The sequence below is a fragment of the Peromyscus eremicus genome, chromosome 1, assembly GCF_949786415.1.
Source record: "Peromyscus eremicus chromosome 1, PerEre_H2_v1, whole genome shotgun sequence".
Lineage (NCBI taxonomy): Eukaryota > Metazoa > Chordata > Mammalia > Rodentia > Cricetidae > Peromyscus > Peromyscus eremicus.
This window is the reverse complement of record NC_081416.1, coordinates 119,262,067-119,275,168: the sequence shown is the minus strand read 5'-3', so window position 1 is coordinate 119,275,168 and position 13,102 is coordinate 119,262,067.

The window sequence follows — 13,102 nt, the reverse complement described above, 5'->3', positions numbered from 1 at the left end:
CTTCTGCTACACTGCTGGACCCTCACTGGGACTCCTCTTGGATATCATGTTGTAGTCCTGTGTCATGGAGATCCAGCAACTTTGGATCTGCAGGACCAGCTCCTTCACGTGCTCCAGCAGATCATAGTTAGGGTGAATGTTGGGCTGGGCCAACTCACAGCCCTGGTTCTGGGCCTGGGTGGTTGTTGAGTTGGTCAGCCTGCTGGCTCTCCCTCATCCTTAGCACTAGGGTGGGCTCTCCAGCACGTCCCTGGCTAGCTCACCCTGTGCAGTAAGCAGCAAGGGGCGGGGCCGGTTCTCCTGCTCTCACACCCTCAGGGCCAGCTCACCTACACCTCCACCACCAGGGCCAGCTCTACTGTGTTGCCCAGGCCAAAGTTGCCGAAGTGCTGCCAGTGAGAGGCAGGACTGGCTCTCCCACCTGCCACAGACAGTGAGGGGTAGGGTGGGGGAATCTCCATCCCTCTCATGCCAGTATGACAGATGAGGGGCAGAGCTAGATCTCTCACACTCACACTCTCAGGGGCAGCTCATCCACACCCCCATCAACAGGGTCAGCTCTACTATGCTGCTCAGGTGAGATGCAGGGCCTGCTCTCCCTAGTGCTACAGCCGGTGAAGGGCCGGGCCACCTCTTCCACCCTCATGAGCCAGCAGCCTGCTCTCCTGCCTGCCAAAGGGGTGAGGGGCGGGGAAGGGGAGCATCTCTCCCTCACCCACACCACAGTATGACAGATGAGTAGTGGGGCCAGCCCTCCTACCCTCACACCCTCAGGCCTCTCACTGGAACATGTAAGTGCCAACAGGATCAGCATTACTGTGTTGCTCAGGCAAGGTACAGAGCCGGCTTTGCTAGGTGCTGCAGCCTATGAGGTGCCAGGCCAGTACACAAATTCTCATGATCTTGGGACCAGCTCTCCCACCTTCCACAACTGGTGAGGGGCAAGGAAGGTGGTAGAGAGCATCTCCCCCTCGCTCATGCCGTCATATGGCAGATGAGGGTCAGGGGCCAGGTCTCCCATGTTCACATTCTCAGGCTGGCTCCACCGTGCTGCCCCTGTGAGGTGCAGGGCCTGCTCTCCTTAGTGCTGCAGCTGGTGAGGGGCTGGGTCAGCTCTCTCACCTGCCACAGTTGACTAGGAGTGAGGCAGAGGAGGGCATCTTTCCCTTGCCTTCACCCCCACATGGCAGACTAAGGGGATGGGACCAGTTTCCTACTCTCATACCTCAGGGCCAGCTGATCCACACACCTGCCAACAGGGTCAGCTACGTCATGCTGCCCAGGAGAGGTGCAGGACCCGCTCTCTTGAGTGTTGCTGCCGGTGAAGGGCAGGATTAGTTCTCTCTAGTGTAGCAGCCAGTAAGGGGCAGGGCCAACTCTGTACAGCCCTATCATCTCAGCCTTCGGTGGTAAGAAGAGCCACGGACATCAGCACAGACCAAGGCTGCGGCAGGACCACAGGTGCAGACATTACTCTTGGCAGCAGCCCAGGGCCGGACATCACCATGGCCCCGGGTGGCAAGCAGGCCACCTACCTCAGTCTACTCCTCACTGTCTTCACCTCCTCGGATCTGCCTCTCTCCACAGGAGATGAACCATTCTGTCTGTCTCTCTCTCTCTCTGTGTGTCTCTGTGTGTCTCTGTCTCTGTGTCTCTGTCTCTCTCTCTCTCTCTCTCTCTCTCTCTCTCTCTCTCTCTCTCTCTCTCTCTCTCTCTCTCTCTCTCTCTCTGTCTCTCCCATGCTCCACTCTATATTTGCTCCAGACAGGCCTGTGTTGTCTCCTCCCAGGCCAGGGTGGAGAGCCCCAGGCTGCTGAGCCCCAGCCTGGCATGTAGATCTTTGTCTCCCACTCAGTCTCAACCAAGAAATTACTTTTAACAAAGAAATGTAAAATGATCTAGGGGCCAGGAGACGGCTCCATGAGCAAATGTGTCTGCTGCCAAGCTTAACAACCTGAGTTCAATCCCTGGGGTTTACATAAACAAATGCTTTTTTTTTTAATAGGATGTAAAAAGCCAAGTATATGGAAAGATGCTCTCTGTTCATAGATTGGAAGACTTCTTTGGGGAGTTTGTTTTGTTTTCGCTGTACTGATGATGGTGATGGTGGTGATGGTGGTAATGGTGATGGTGGTGACGATGGTGATGATGGTGATGATGATGATGATGATGGTGATGGTGATGATGGTGATGATGGTGATGATGATGATGATGGTGATGATGATGATGATGATGATGATGGTGACGGTGGTGATGGTGATGATGATGATGATTATGGTGACGGTGGTGATGGTGATGATGGTGATGGTGGTAATGGTGATGATGATGGTGATGGTGGTGATGGTATGATGGTGGTGATGGTGGTGATAGTGATGGTGGTAATGGTGATGATGATGGTGATGGTGGTGATGGTGGTGATGGTAGTGATGATGGTGATGGTGGTGATGATGGTGATGGTGGTGACAGTGGTGATGGTGGTGATGGTGGTGTAGTAGTAATGTGTTTGTTGTTGCTGCTGTTTTGTTTTGTTTTTGTTTGGGAACTTGGTCTTATATGGCCCAGGAGAGCCTGAAAGTCCTTACATAGCTGAGCATGACCTTGAACATCTAATCCTCCTGTCTCCACCTCTTGAGAACTGGAATTACAGGAGTGTGCCACCATGACCGTTTTATGTGAGCATGCTGAACAAGTACTCCCTACCAACGGAGCTACACCCCAGCCCAAAGGCTTGCATTGTTAAGATGCCAATGCTGCTTAAATAAATGTTCAAGTTCAATACAACATTCCTTAGTTTATTTTGTGTTGCTGTAACGAAATACCTGTGTCTGGGAATGTTTTAAGTCAAGATGTTTCTTTTTTTCATAACTTTCATGTTGAAAGGTCTAAAGAGCATGTCACTGGCATCCTGGTAAGTGAACCCTAGTTGCATCACAAGATGGGGATGGAGCAGAATGGAAGCTGGCCGTTGGAGAAGAGACCAAACCTGCAGAGTGGCCTCACTTATGACAGCCTGAGATTGAGGGGACGGAAGCCCAGTCCACTCCACAAGAGCAGTGTGAATTCACTCATGAAGGTGAAGCTCCTGTGGCCTGATTACCACCCACTAGACTGTGGCACCTCTTAGAGGTCCCCACTGAACACTGCCATGCTGAAGACAAGCTTCCCGCACAGGAGCATTTAAAGGGCACAGTCAAACCTACACCCACCAAGATTCCAGCCACCTGCTTTACAAAACTTAGCAAACAGACCCAAAAATTCACATGCCTTTCAAAGAATCTAAAATAGCTAAAATAATTTTGGGAAAGAAGAATAAAGTGGGAGGCTACGCATTTTCTGATTTTTAGAATACATTACAAGTCTATGCGCTGGCCAGATGGCTCAGCAGGTGAAAGCATTTGTCTCCAAATTTGATGACTTGAGTTCCATTGGGACACACATGGGAGGAGAGAGCCAGCTCCTGCAATTGCCTTCCGACCTCACATGTGCACCGTGAAATGCAAGCACCCACACCACACTATATTTTTTTTAAAAGTGGTGTTATAAAAAAAAAAATGAAAAGATCATCCACAGATTAGGAAAAAGTATTTTAACATTGTATGTCTGAAAAGAATCTAATATGTAAATTGTATAAAGAACTCAACATTCGCCGGGCGGTGGTGGCGCACGCCTTTAATCCCAGCACTCGGGAGGCAGAGCCAGGCGGATCTCTGTGAGTTCGAGGCCAGCCTGGGCTACCAAGTGAGTTCCAGGAAAGGCGTAAAGCTACACAGAGAAATCTTGTCTCGAAAAACCAAACCAAACCAAACCAAACCAAACAAAACAAAACAAAACAAAACAAAACAAAAAAGAACTCAACATTCGCCGAGCAGTGATGGCGCACACCTTCAATCCTAGCACTCAGGAGGCAGAGGCAGGCAGATTCCTGTGAGTTCGAGACCAGCCTGGTTTACAGAGAGAGTTCCAGGACAGCCAGGGTTACACAGAGAAACCCTGTCTTGAAAACAACAAACAAACAAACAAACAAACCTCTATGTAAAAATGACAAAGTGGGGCTGGAGAGATGGCTCAGTGGATGACTGCACTACCTGGTCTTACAGAGAAACGGGGTTCAAGTCCCAGCACCTGCATGTGGCTCACAACTACATGCAATTCCAGTTCTAGGGGATCCAATGCCCTCTTCTGGCCCCTGTAAGTATCAAGCACACATACATATATGCAGGCAAAACACATGCACAAAGTAAAGTAATATTTTTCAATTTTAAAATAGACACTATTTTTGAAAAGGTATTTCTCACAAAACAATTATTTTGTTTTTTGTTTTTAAAGATAGGGTTTCTCTGTGTAGCCCTGGCTGTCCTGGAACTCACATTGTAAACCAGGCTGGCCTGGAATTCCCAGAGATCTGCCTGCCTCTGTCTCCAGAGTGCTGGGATTAAAGGCATGTGCCACCACTGCCCAGAATCTCACAAAACAATATACAAACAGCCAGTAAACACACACAGTAAAGATGCCCTACATCAACCACAAAGGACGTGAAAGTTGGAAACACACTCTCTGGATGGCTCCAAGCAAAAGGACACTATCTTATTAGGATTTTTATGACTGTGATAAACACCATGACCAAAAGCAACTTGGGAAGGAAAGGGTTTATTTCAGCTTTTGGTTCCATCACTGAGGAAAAGTCAGGGCAGGAACTTGGAGGCAAGAGCTGATGCAGAGGCCATGGAGGAACATTGATTACTGGCTTGCTCCTTATGGCTTGCTCAGCCTGCTTTCTTATAGCACCCAGGACCACCAGCCTAGGGGTGGTACTGCTCACAGTGAGCTGGGCCCTCCCTTATCCATCACCAATCGAGAAAACGCCCCACAGGTTCGGCCGCAGGCTTCTGTGGTGGGGCCATTTTCTCAACTGAGGTCTCCCGTTTCAAAAGGACTCTAGCCTGTTGTCAAGTAAACAGCACAACAGCTCATAAGAGCCCAGTGACAGGATGCCTGCCGAGCATGCCCAAGCCCTGGGTTCGATCTCTAGTGCCACTGCCTTCCCCCACAAAAAATGTATTGGTGAGGATATGGGATGACTGGACTCTTGTATGCTGCTGCCAGTATGTCAAACGGTACAACTGCACCGGAAAACTGTGGAGGTTTCTCAAAAGATGAAGCATAGAATTACCACACAACCTAGCAATTCAGTCGAGTATAATTTCCTGTAGTATAATGTAAAGAGTTGGAATAGAGACTCTCCCCGCCACGGGTTCATGTGTTGAGTTCCTGGTCCCCAGTTGGTGACACTGTGTTGGGAGGTGGTAGAGACTTTATGACGTGGGGCATGGCTGGGGGAAGTAGGTCCCTGAGGAAGTGCCCTTGAAGGTGATCCTTGGATCCCAGGTCCCTTCCTGTCCAACATGAAGTCAGCTTCTTAACCTGATCTACCACATGCTCTTGCTGCCAAGCTGTTCCGCCTCACCACAAGCCCACAGCAGTGGAGCGAGAGACCTGTGGTCTAAACCCCCCAAAACCATGGACCCACATAAATACCCCCTCACCTTTTCATTTGCTCTCTCCAGTATTCATCACAGCCATGAAGAGGCTGACACAGTGCCCCAGGGAAACAAAAATGGATGGCTCCATAGAAAGGTGTACGAATGCTACACAGCAGCCGCAGGGGACCGTTCACGCGTTCGGCTGATGACGCTGATGGAGAGTGTGACAGAGCCACATGACGGATGCTAGTCACACAAGAAGGACTAGAGCACCTACAGGCTACAGCTCAAAGTCTTGGGGACATGATACTAAGAGCTAAAAGCCAGTCACAGAAGGTCACATTACCGACTGGTGATAGTAGATGAAATGTCCGGAATAAGAAACCCACAGAGATAGAAAGTAGATTAGTCTCAAAAACGAAAGAAAAAAAAAGGATGAGTGGTTCCCTGGGGCTATGAGGAGAAGAGAGGAAGGAAGGAATGCTTGTGGATACAGGATCCCTTTGGGGGGGGGGGGTGATGAAAATGGTCTGGAATTAGGTAGTCATTATTGTTGCATAATTCTACATATACACAAAACTACTGAACTGCACACTTGAAAATGGGTTCTGTGATATGTGAAAAGAGGAAGAGGAAGAAGGAAGACAAGAGAAAATATACGGAAAGTCTGGAGTGTGAAGAGAAGGAAATTAAAGAATTGACTGGGTCCTTTATTCTCTCAGTGAAACAATGGTTTGCTCCACAGACCCAGAGCCCATGACCTGAGGACCAGTAAATGCTTCCTGACCTAGCCAAAGGCCAACAGCTGCTCATTTAGTAAAGAGCAAAGGTTTTTGCTGATTTAGATGGAGGTAGAGTTGAGGGGGAGAAAGTTAGGGGCTGGCGAAATGGCTCAGTGGGTAAGGGCGCTTGCCACCAAGCTTCAAGACCTGAGTTCAATTCCCAGGCCCTCCATATTTAAAGAAGAAAATCGGCTCCAGCAAGTTGTCCTCTGACCTCCACATGCGCACTGTGGCATACCAATGCCCGCCCCCCAATAAAGGAGTATAAAAATGTCTAAATAAATTAGTGTATTAAAAGGAAGTTTCAATTGACCCTCGAAGCCCTGACAATCAGTGAGCCATGAGACCTTTTGTGCGTTGCCACCCTGGGCCACGATTTACAGCCCAAAGTCTTTAGGGGCAGGAATCCTTTTCTTGGCTGCTCAAGTTCGTCCCTTTGCCAGTGACATGTTTTCAGTTCCTGCGTAAAACATCTCCATGGTCTTGGCAAGTCAGTTTTCTCAGTAAATGATTCATTCTCCCGGCGGCGACTCCAGGGGCACTTCCTAGACACCCACTCACGGGCAAACACTGCGGTTGCTCTTGTCCAACGGAGCATCCTGCTGTGGGCAGAGCAGACAAAGCTGCCATCAGACATGGCACGGGCACTCGCCTAGATGTGGACTCAGACAGTGGAGTTCGGGGAAGCAGAGAGGCAAGTGGTGATTGGGGTGGGGAAAGATTAAGGAACTGATGGGCAGATGTACAAAATTTCACTTAGACTAATGAATCAAGAGATCGCATGTGTGACATAGGACGCTCCCAAACTTAGGGGTCACAACCTGTGCCCCAACAAGCTGGTGAGGCTACCCCTCCTCAATACAGCCAAATCAAGTAACCAAATTAATAAGGAAAGGCAGAAAAAGATAATTAATCAGGCTACATTGGGGAGGGGAACAAAGGAATCAGCAATGTCCCCATCTCCCCAGTCCATCTCAGGGGTCCTGAAGTGAGGTTAACATGTAAATAGAAGGCAGGGATACACACATGGAAGCAGTCCAGATCAAGGTGTGGTCCTGTCCCCCCCCCCCCAATTGATCCATCACTGTCTGCAACTTATACATCTCTTTATGGGAGACACGTTCCTCCTCTGGCTGCCCCCTTTTCCTTCTCAGCATGAAATTCCCAGGGAAATTCCATGTCTTTGAAGTTTGTCGAGCCTGATAGAGAGAGAGCAGTGTCTCTTTGGATTATCTTCATTTCTTCTACCAATCCAGGAACAAGTATAAAGAAAATCCATTTTATACTTGAAAATTGATGATAGATTTTTCAGAGTTCCCAAACAAATAAATAAATATGTGCGGTAATACACTCATAACTAGCCTGATTTAGCCTCTCCATTATGCCGTGTATACAAATTTGCAAATTAATACAACAGACACCCACACCCACACTACACACACACACACACACACACACACACACACACACACACACACGTCGCTTAAAGAAACAAAGAAAAGGCTGTCTTTTTTCTCCTGTCCTGCCTTTACTTGATCCCTTCATTGCCAGGAGACCCTTCCTCAGCTCAGAACAAAGCGGATCTATCACAGTGGCTGGAGAACCAGCCAGGACAGCCGTCCAATTTGGAACAGTTATGAAATTGAGTGTCCCTTGGGCTGCCACAGAGGCGGAACTTCCCTGGCCTTTCCTAGAAGCGGAAGTCAGGGAATGCCCAGAGTGCAAGGCAGGCCGGTGCCCACTGGCTCCCATTTAAACGTTATTGGCCAGTCGTCTTGGTCTCTATCAGTGAAACAATGTGTGGCTTTCGCCCAACCGTGAGATTTCCTGCTCCACGGCGCCCTCTAGTGGCCAGCTATACCCAGGCTCTCAGACCCCCTTAACTGTGGGTTCCAACCAGCCTTGGCAGGGCCGAGCTACCATCCTGCCATTGCCAAACTGCTGACCCAAGAGGCTGATTTAATTGGCCCAGACTTATGGGAGTTATAGGTTCTATTATTGGGAACAGTTGACTTCCCTTGGCGGTCTACCAAGTACCCTAAGTTGGGTAGCTGTCCTTTTTTTTATAGCAGAGCCCACCAGATTCTGCTTTCTGATGTGAAGGGCCTTTTGGGGAGTTATGGCACTGAGTATATCTCAACTTCACACATCCATCCCTTCTCCTGAAATATTCCTGGTAGTAGACGTGCCTTTAATACACAAAGCTTGAGAAAATAGTTCTGAATTTTTGCATAAATAGAAAGCATATTTATTGTCTTTGCAGTGTGCTGACAACACCCTTAGGGTGCATGTGTATGCAAGTGTGTGTTTGCCTGTATGCCTGACTTCTTCATAATGACTTTAAGACATTCTAAGGGCCTTTGGTGTGAGCTCTCCCAGCTGGGCCAGGCCACCTTGGCCTTAATGTTGAACCAACACTTCTGTCTGTATCTATGCTTAATGTCCAGTGCTCCATTCCTTGGAGAAAGTTCCAGATCTGCTGTCCTATACTCCAGAACTAGCTGAAACCCCTAGGATAAGGCTCGTGAGGAGTCAGATGTATCTCAGCTTTCTTGATGGACATCCTCCTGGCAGAAGAATTTGCAATCTTTAATTGGCTCCCCCGTCTACAGCATGTGTAAGAATGTCACAGTGAGCCAGCCCAGTGGCACTGGCAGGACTGTAACCCCAGTGTGTAGGGGGCTAAGACAGGAAGACTGGGGATTGTCCGAATTGTAGCACAGTGACAGAGAGATTGCCTAGCATGGGCTAGACCCTGGGTTCAATCCCAGCATTGCAATGCATATTCATATCATAAGGCTCCTGGGCTCCTTTCAAGGATACAGTCATTATTGACAAAAACAATCACCAGTATTGTTTAGTTCTATCTGTGTGCACAGGGCTTTTGAGGAACCTTTGAACCATATATAAAAGTGTCCTCTAAGTCAACACACCACGGACACGTGAATAAACATGTTTATTGCTATACCAGTCACAATAGCTAGGAAATGGAACCTGCCTAGATGTCCATCAACAGGTGAGCAGAACAGATACACAAAATATACATATACACAGTGAAATTCCATTCAGCCATCAAGAAAAATGAGCTCATGACATTTGCAGGAAAATAGATAAAACTGGACATCTGTATGTGGAGAGAAATAAAACAAACTCAGAAAAATAAATAGGTTTTACCTCAAACATGGAACCAACATTTAAGTGTGTGTGCGTGCATGTGTGTATTGTGTATGTACATATGTGTGTGTATGTATGTGTGCATGCATGCGTGATCATCCGTAACAAAGCTAAAACAGGGACCATGGCAGAGGAGGAAGAGATCTTAGAGGAGTGTGAGAAGAATGGAGGGTAATAGAATACATGTGTAATGCTAGCAGAGGGAAGGAAGATTGGGGAAAGCAAGCAAGAGAGGATACAGGAGCACAGGGGCAGCAGCCAGGGAAGGGAACAAGCTAGAACAAAACATGACGGCAGACACACGAAAATCCCATAATGAAACCCATTACTAATCTAAAAATCGTAATTTTTTTTAAAATGGAGAGTTCTTATTGAAAATTTAATAGTCCCATGGGAGAGGGAATGATAACACAATCACACATAAGAAAACAAAATTCTATTTAGTGTCATTAAATCTAATTGAGTGGGCTGGTTGGGTTGAAGTGAACGAGACGTTTTAAAGGTGCCTTGAAAGATCTTAGAACCTCATGTGGACACTGAGAAATGAGGACAAGGAAGGAGATGGTAGGAAAACATAAAAATCCGAAGTACAGGGCCAGGAGATGGCTCTGTGGGTACAGTGCTTACTGTGTGTTTGTCTTAGGGTTGCTACTGCTGTGATGAAACACCATGAACCAAAGCAGCTTGGGGAGGAGAGGGTTTATTTGACTTCATACTTGCACGTCTCTGCTCATACTGAAGGAAGTCAGGACAGGAACTCAAGCAAGGCGGGAGGCAGGAGCTGACACAGAGGCCATGGGGAGTGGGGGTGCTGCTTACTGGTTTTCTCCTTATAGCTTGCTCAGCCTTCTTATAGAACCTAGGACCACCAGCCCAGGGATGGCCCCACCTACCATGCTGGGCCCTCCCCTTTCAATCACTAATTAAGAAAATGCCCTACAGACTTGCCTACAATCTGATATTATGGAGGCATTTTCTTAATTGAGGTTCCCTCCTCTCAGATGATTTTACCTGGGTCAAGCTGACATAAAACTAGCCAAAGCAATGTTTTAGTTACTGTTTCATTGCTGTGAAGAGATATCATGACCAAAATAACTCTTATGAAAGAAAGCATTTATTTGGGGATGGCTTACAGTTTCAGCAGTTTAGTCCATTATCACCAGGGTGGGAGCATGGCGGCAGGCAGGCATGGTGCTAGAGAAGTAGCTGAGAGCTACATCCTGATCCGTAGGCAGAGAGAGAGAGACTGGGCCTGGCATGGGCTTTTGAAACCTCAAAGCTCAGGTCCAATGATACACTTCTTCCAACAAGACCAGACCTCCTAATCCTTTCAAACAGTTCCACTCCCTGGTGACCAAGCATTCAAATATATGAGCCTATGGGGCCATTCTCATTCACACCACCACACTGGGCACCCTGAAGGCCTGAGTTCTGTTCCCCAGAACCCATGTGAAAGCTGGGTTGTGTAACCCAGCATCTGTAACCCTAGCATTAGCGAGTGGATGTCCAGAGCTCATTGGTCAGCCAGTATAGCCCATCAGTGAGCTCCACATTCTTTGAGAGATACCCTCATCTCACACACACACACACACACACACACACACACACACACACACACACACTCACACACATACACACACTCAATCCATGGTTTAAGATTATGTGTCTCATCTTGGTGCAGATAGAGTCATTCTGCTGTACCAGGCAGCTAAAGTTCACTTCAACAAACAGCCAAAGAAGGAAGGAATGGAGGCCCTCCTGGTACTAATCCCAATCCCAGTCTCAATCCCTGGAGAGGCTAAAGCAGGACCACAAGTTCAAGACAAGCCTGGGCTATACCGTGAGTTCAAAGCCAGACTGGACAACTTAGTGAAACCTTGTCTCAAAAGAAAAAAACAAAAAGAAAGCTTGGTACACAGCTCAGTGGTAAAGCACTTGCCTAGCATGTCCAGAGTCCTGGGTTCAAACCCTAGAACCACACTCCCCCCCCCCCCAATTATTCATTGGTCCAAAGGGTAGACAGATAGAAAGGACAGATTTGACTGGACTTGAAACCGCTTCAGAGACGCCTGCAACCAGGACTGCAGACCACAATGCCAGGAAGAGCTTCTCTTCCCTGAGCCTTTACCCTAGTCTCTGCTCTCCTTCTCCCTGCGCCCTTCCTCCTCAGCTACACAGAGGGCATTCTCCGCACAGTAGAAAACATGGCCTCAGGCAGGTCTGGGCTGCAGCTTGGGGCCCTCTGCCAAAGAGGAAGAGACACCTTCCCCATTTCATTGAAAATAAAACAGAAGTGAAATGGACTCAAAGGCCCCTCCCCCAAAAATCTCACGACCCCCACCCCACCCCCGTTCTCAGCCAGGTCAGTTAGGGTGCAGTTAAGAGCACTTGCTGCCCTTGCAGAGGACCCAGGTTGGTTCCCAGCACCCACATGACCCCTCATAACCACCAGAAACTCCAGTTTCAGGGGATCTAATACCCTCTTCTGGCCTCTGAGGGCACTGGGCACATATATTGTCCACACACAGATACACACAGGCAAAAATCCATACACATAAAATAAAAATAATTTTGTATATGTATGTGTAGATGTGTATATTTTGATTTTGGTTTGTTTTTGTTTTGTCTTAAGGAGGATGGTGGAGAACAAAACCAGCTTGTTCCGTCCAGTTTTTTTGTTTTTGTTTTTGTTTTTCTGAAAGCCGTGTGTTTCTAATGAGCAACTGTCTTCTGCAGTTTCAACTTGGCCCATTGTGGCATCTCTTCACCTCAGCGGTCTGGGGTTGGTCAGAAGTCGCAGGGGAAATGGAACCAGTTTGAGCAAGCAGCCTCTCCAAGCAGCGGCGCCAATAGGAAGTATTTACCCCTAAGCAGACACTCTGAAAGATTACCCGTAGACTAATGAATAGATGAAGTTGATAACCTGTAATTACTGGTTTTGATTTTAGTGAACGACATCCTGAAAAAAGTTACATAGCATCATAGGTGACAGGAGAAAAACATAAATGCAATGTAACGGACCGAAGGCAAGTTTCAAATATACAGAAATTCCTTCTAATCTGGGGAAACTAATCTAGAGCAACTTGAAAGAGAAAATGGGCACAGACGTTTCACGGGTCTTTCTCTGGAGTTAAAACTATGCTAGCAAACATTTAAAGTCGTGCTCAAATGTACTAGACACTGGAGGAATGTGTGTGAAAACAATAATATGCATCACTTACACACCCACCAGAGGTGACAGTGAGATTGAGGATGATGCCCGTCTTTGATCCCAGCACTCCCGAGGCTGAGGATCATGAGTTCTAGGACAGCCTGAACTGTGTAGTGCCACCCTGTTTTAAGAAAGAGGAAGAGGGGGAGGGGATGGGAGAGGACAAAAATTAGAGCTCTGGGTGATGTAGGGTTGGCAGGGATGTGGACATTGGGGGACTCTGATTATCTGTTGGCAAGAATGCAGGTTGATTTGGGCAGGGAGGGAAGGGGGTTACACAATAGTCCTGGGTTGAACAGTATCTGTATTCATTCATTTTCCTGTCTGCGGTAATAAAATACCTGATAGAAGAACCCAAGGGAAGGAGGGTTTAGTTCGGCTCACAGTTCCAGGGACAGTCTTTCCTGGTAGGGAAACCAAACCAGATCAGCGCCATCCAGGGCAGTGGGGGCACG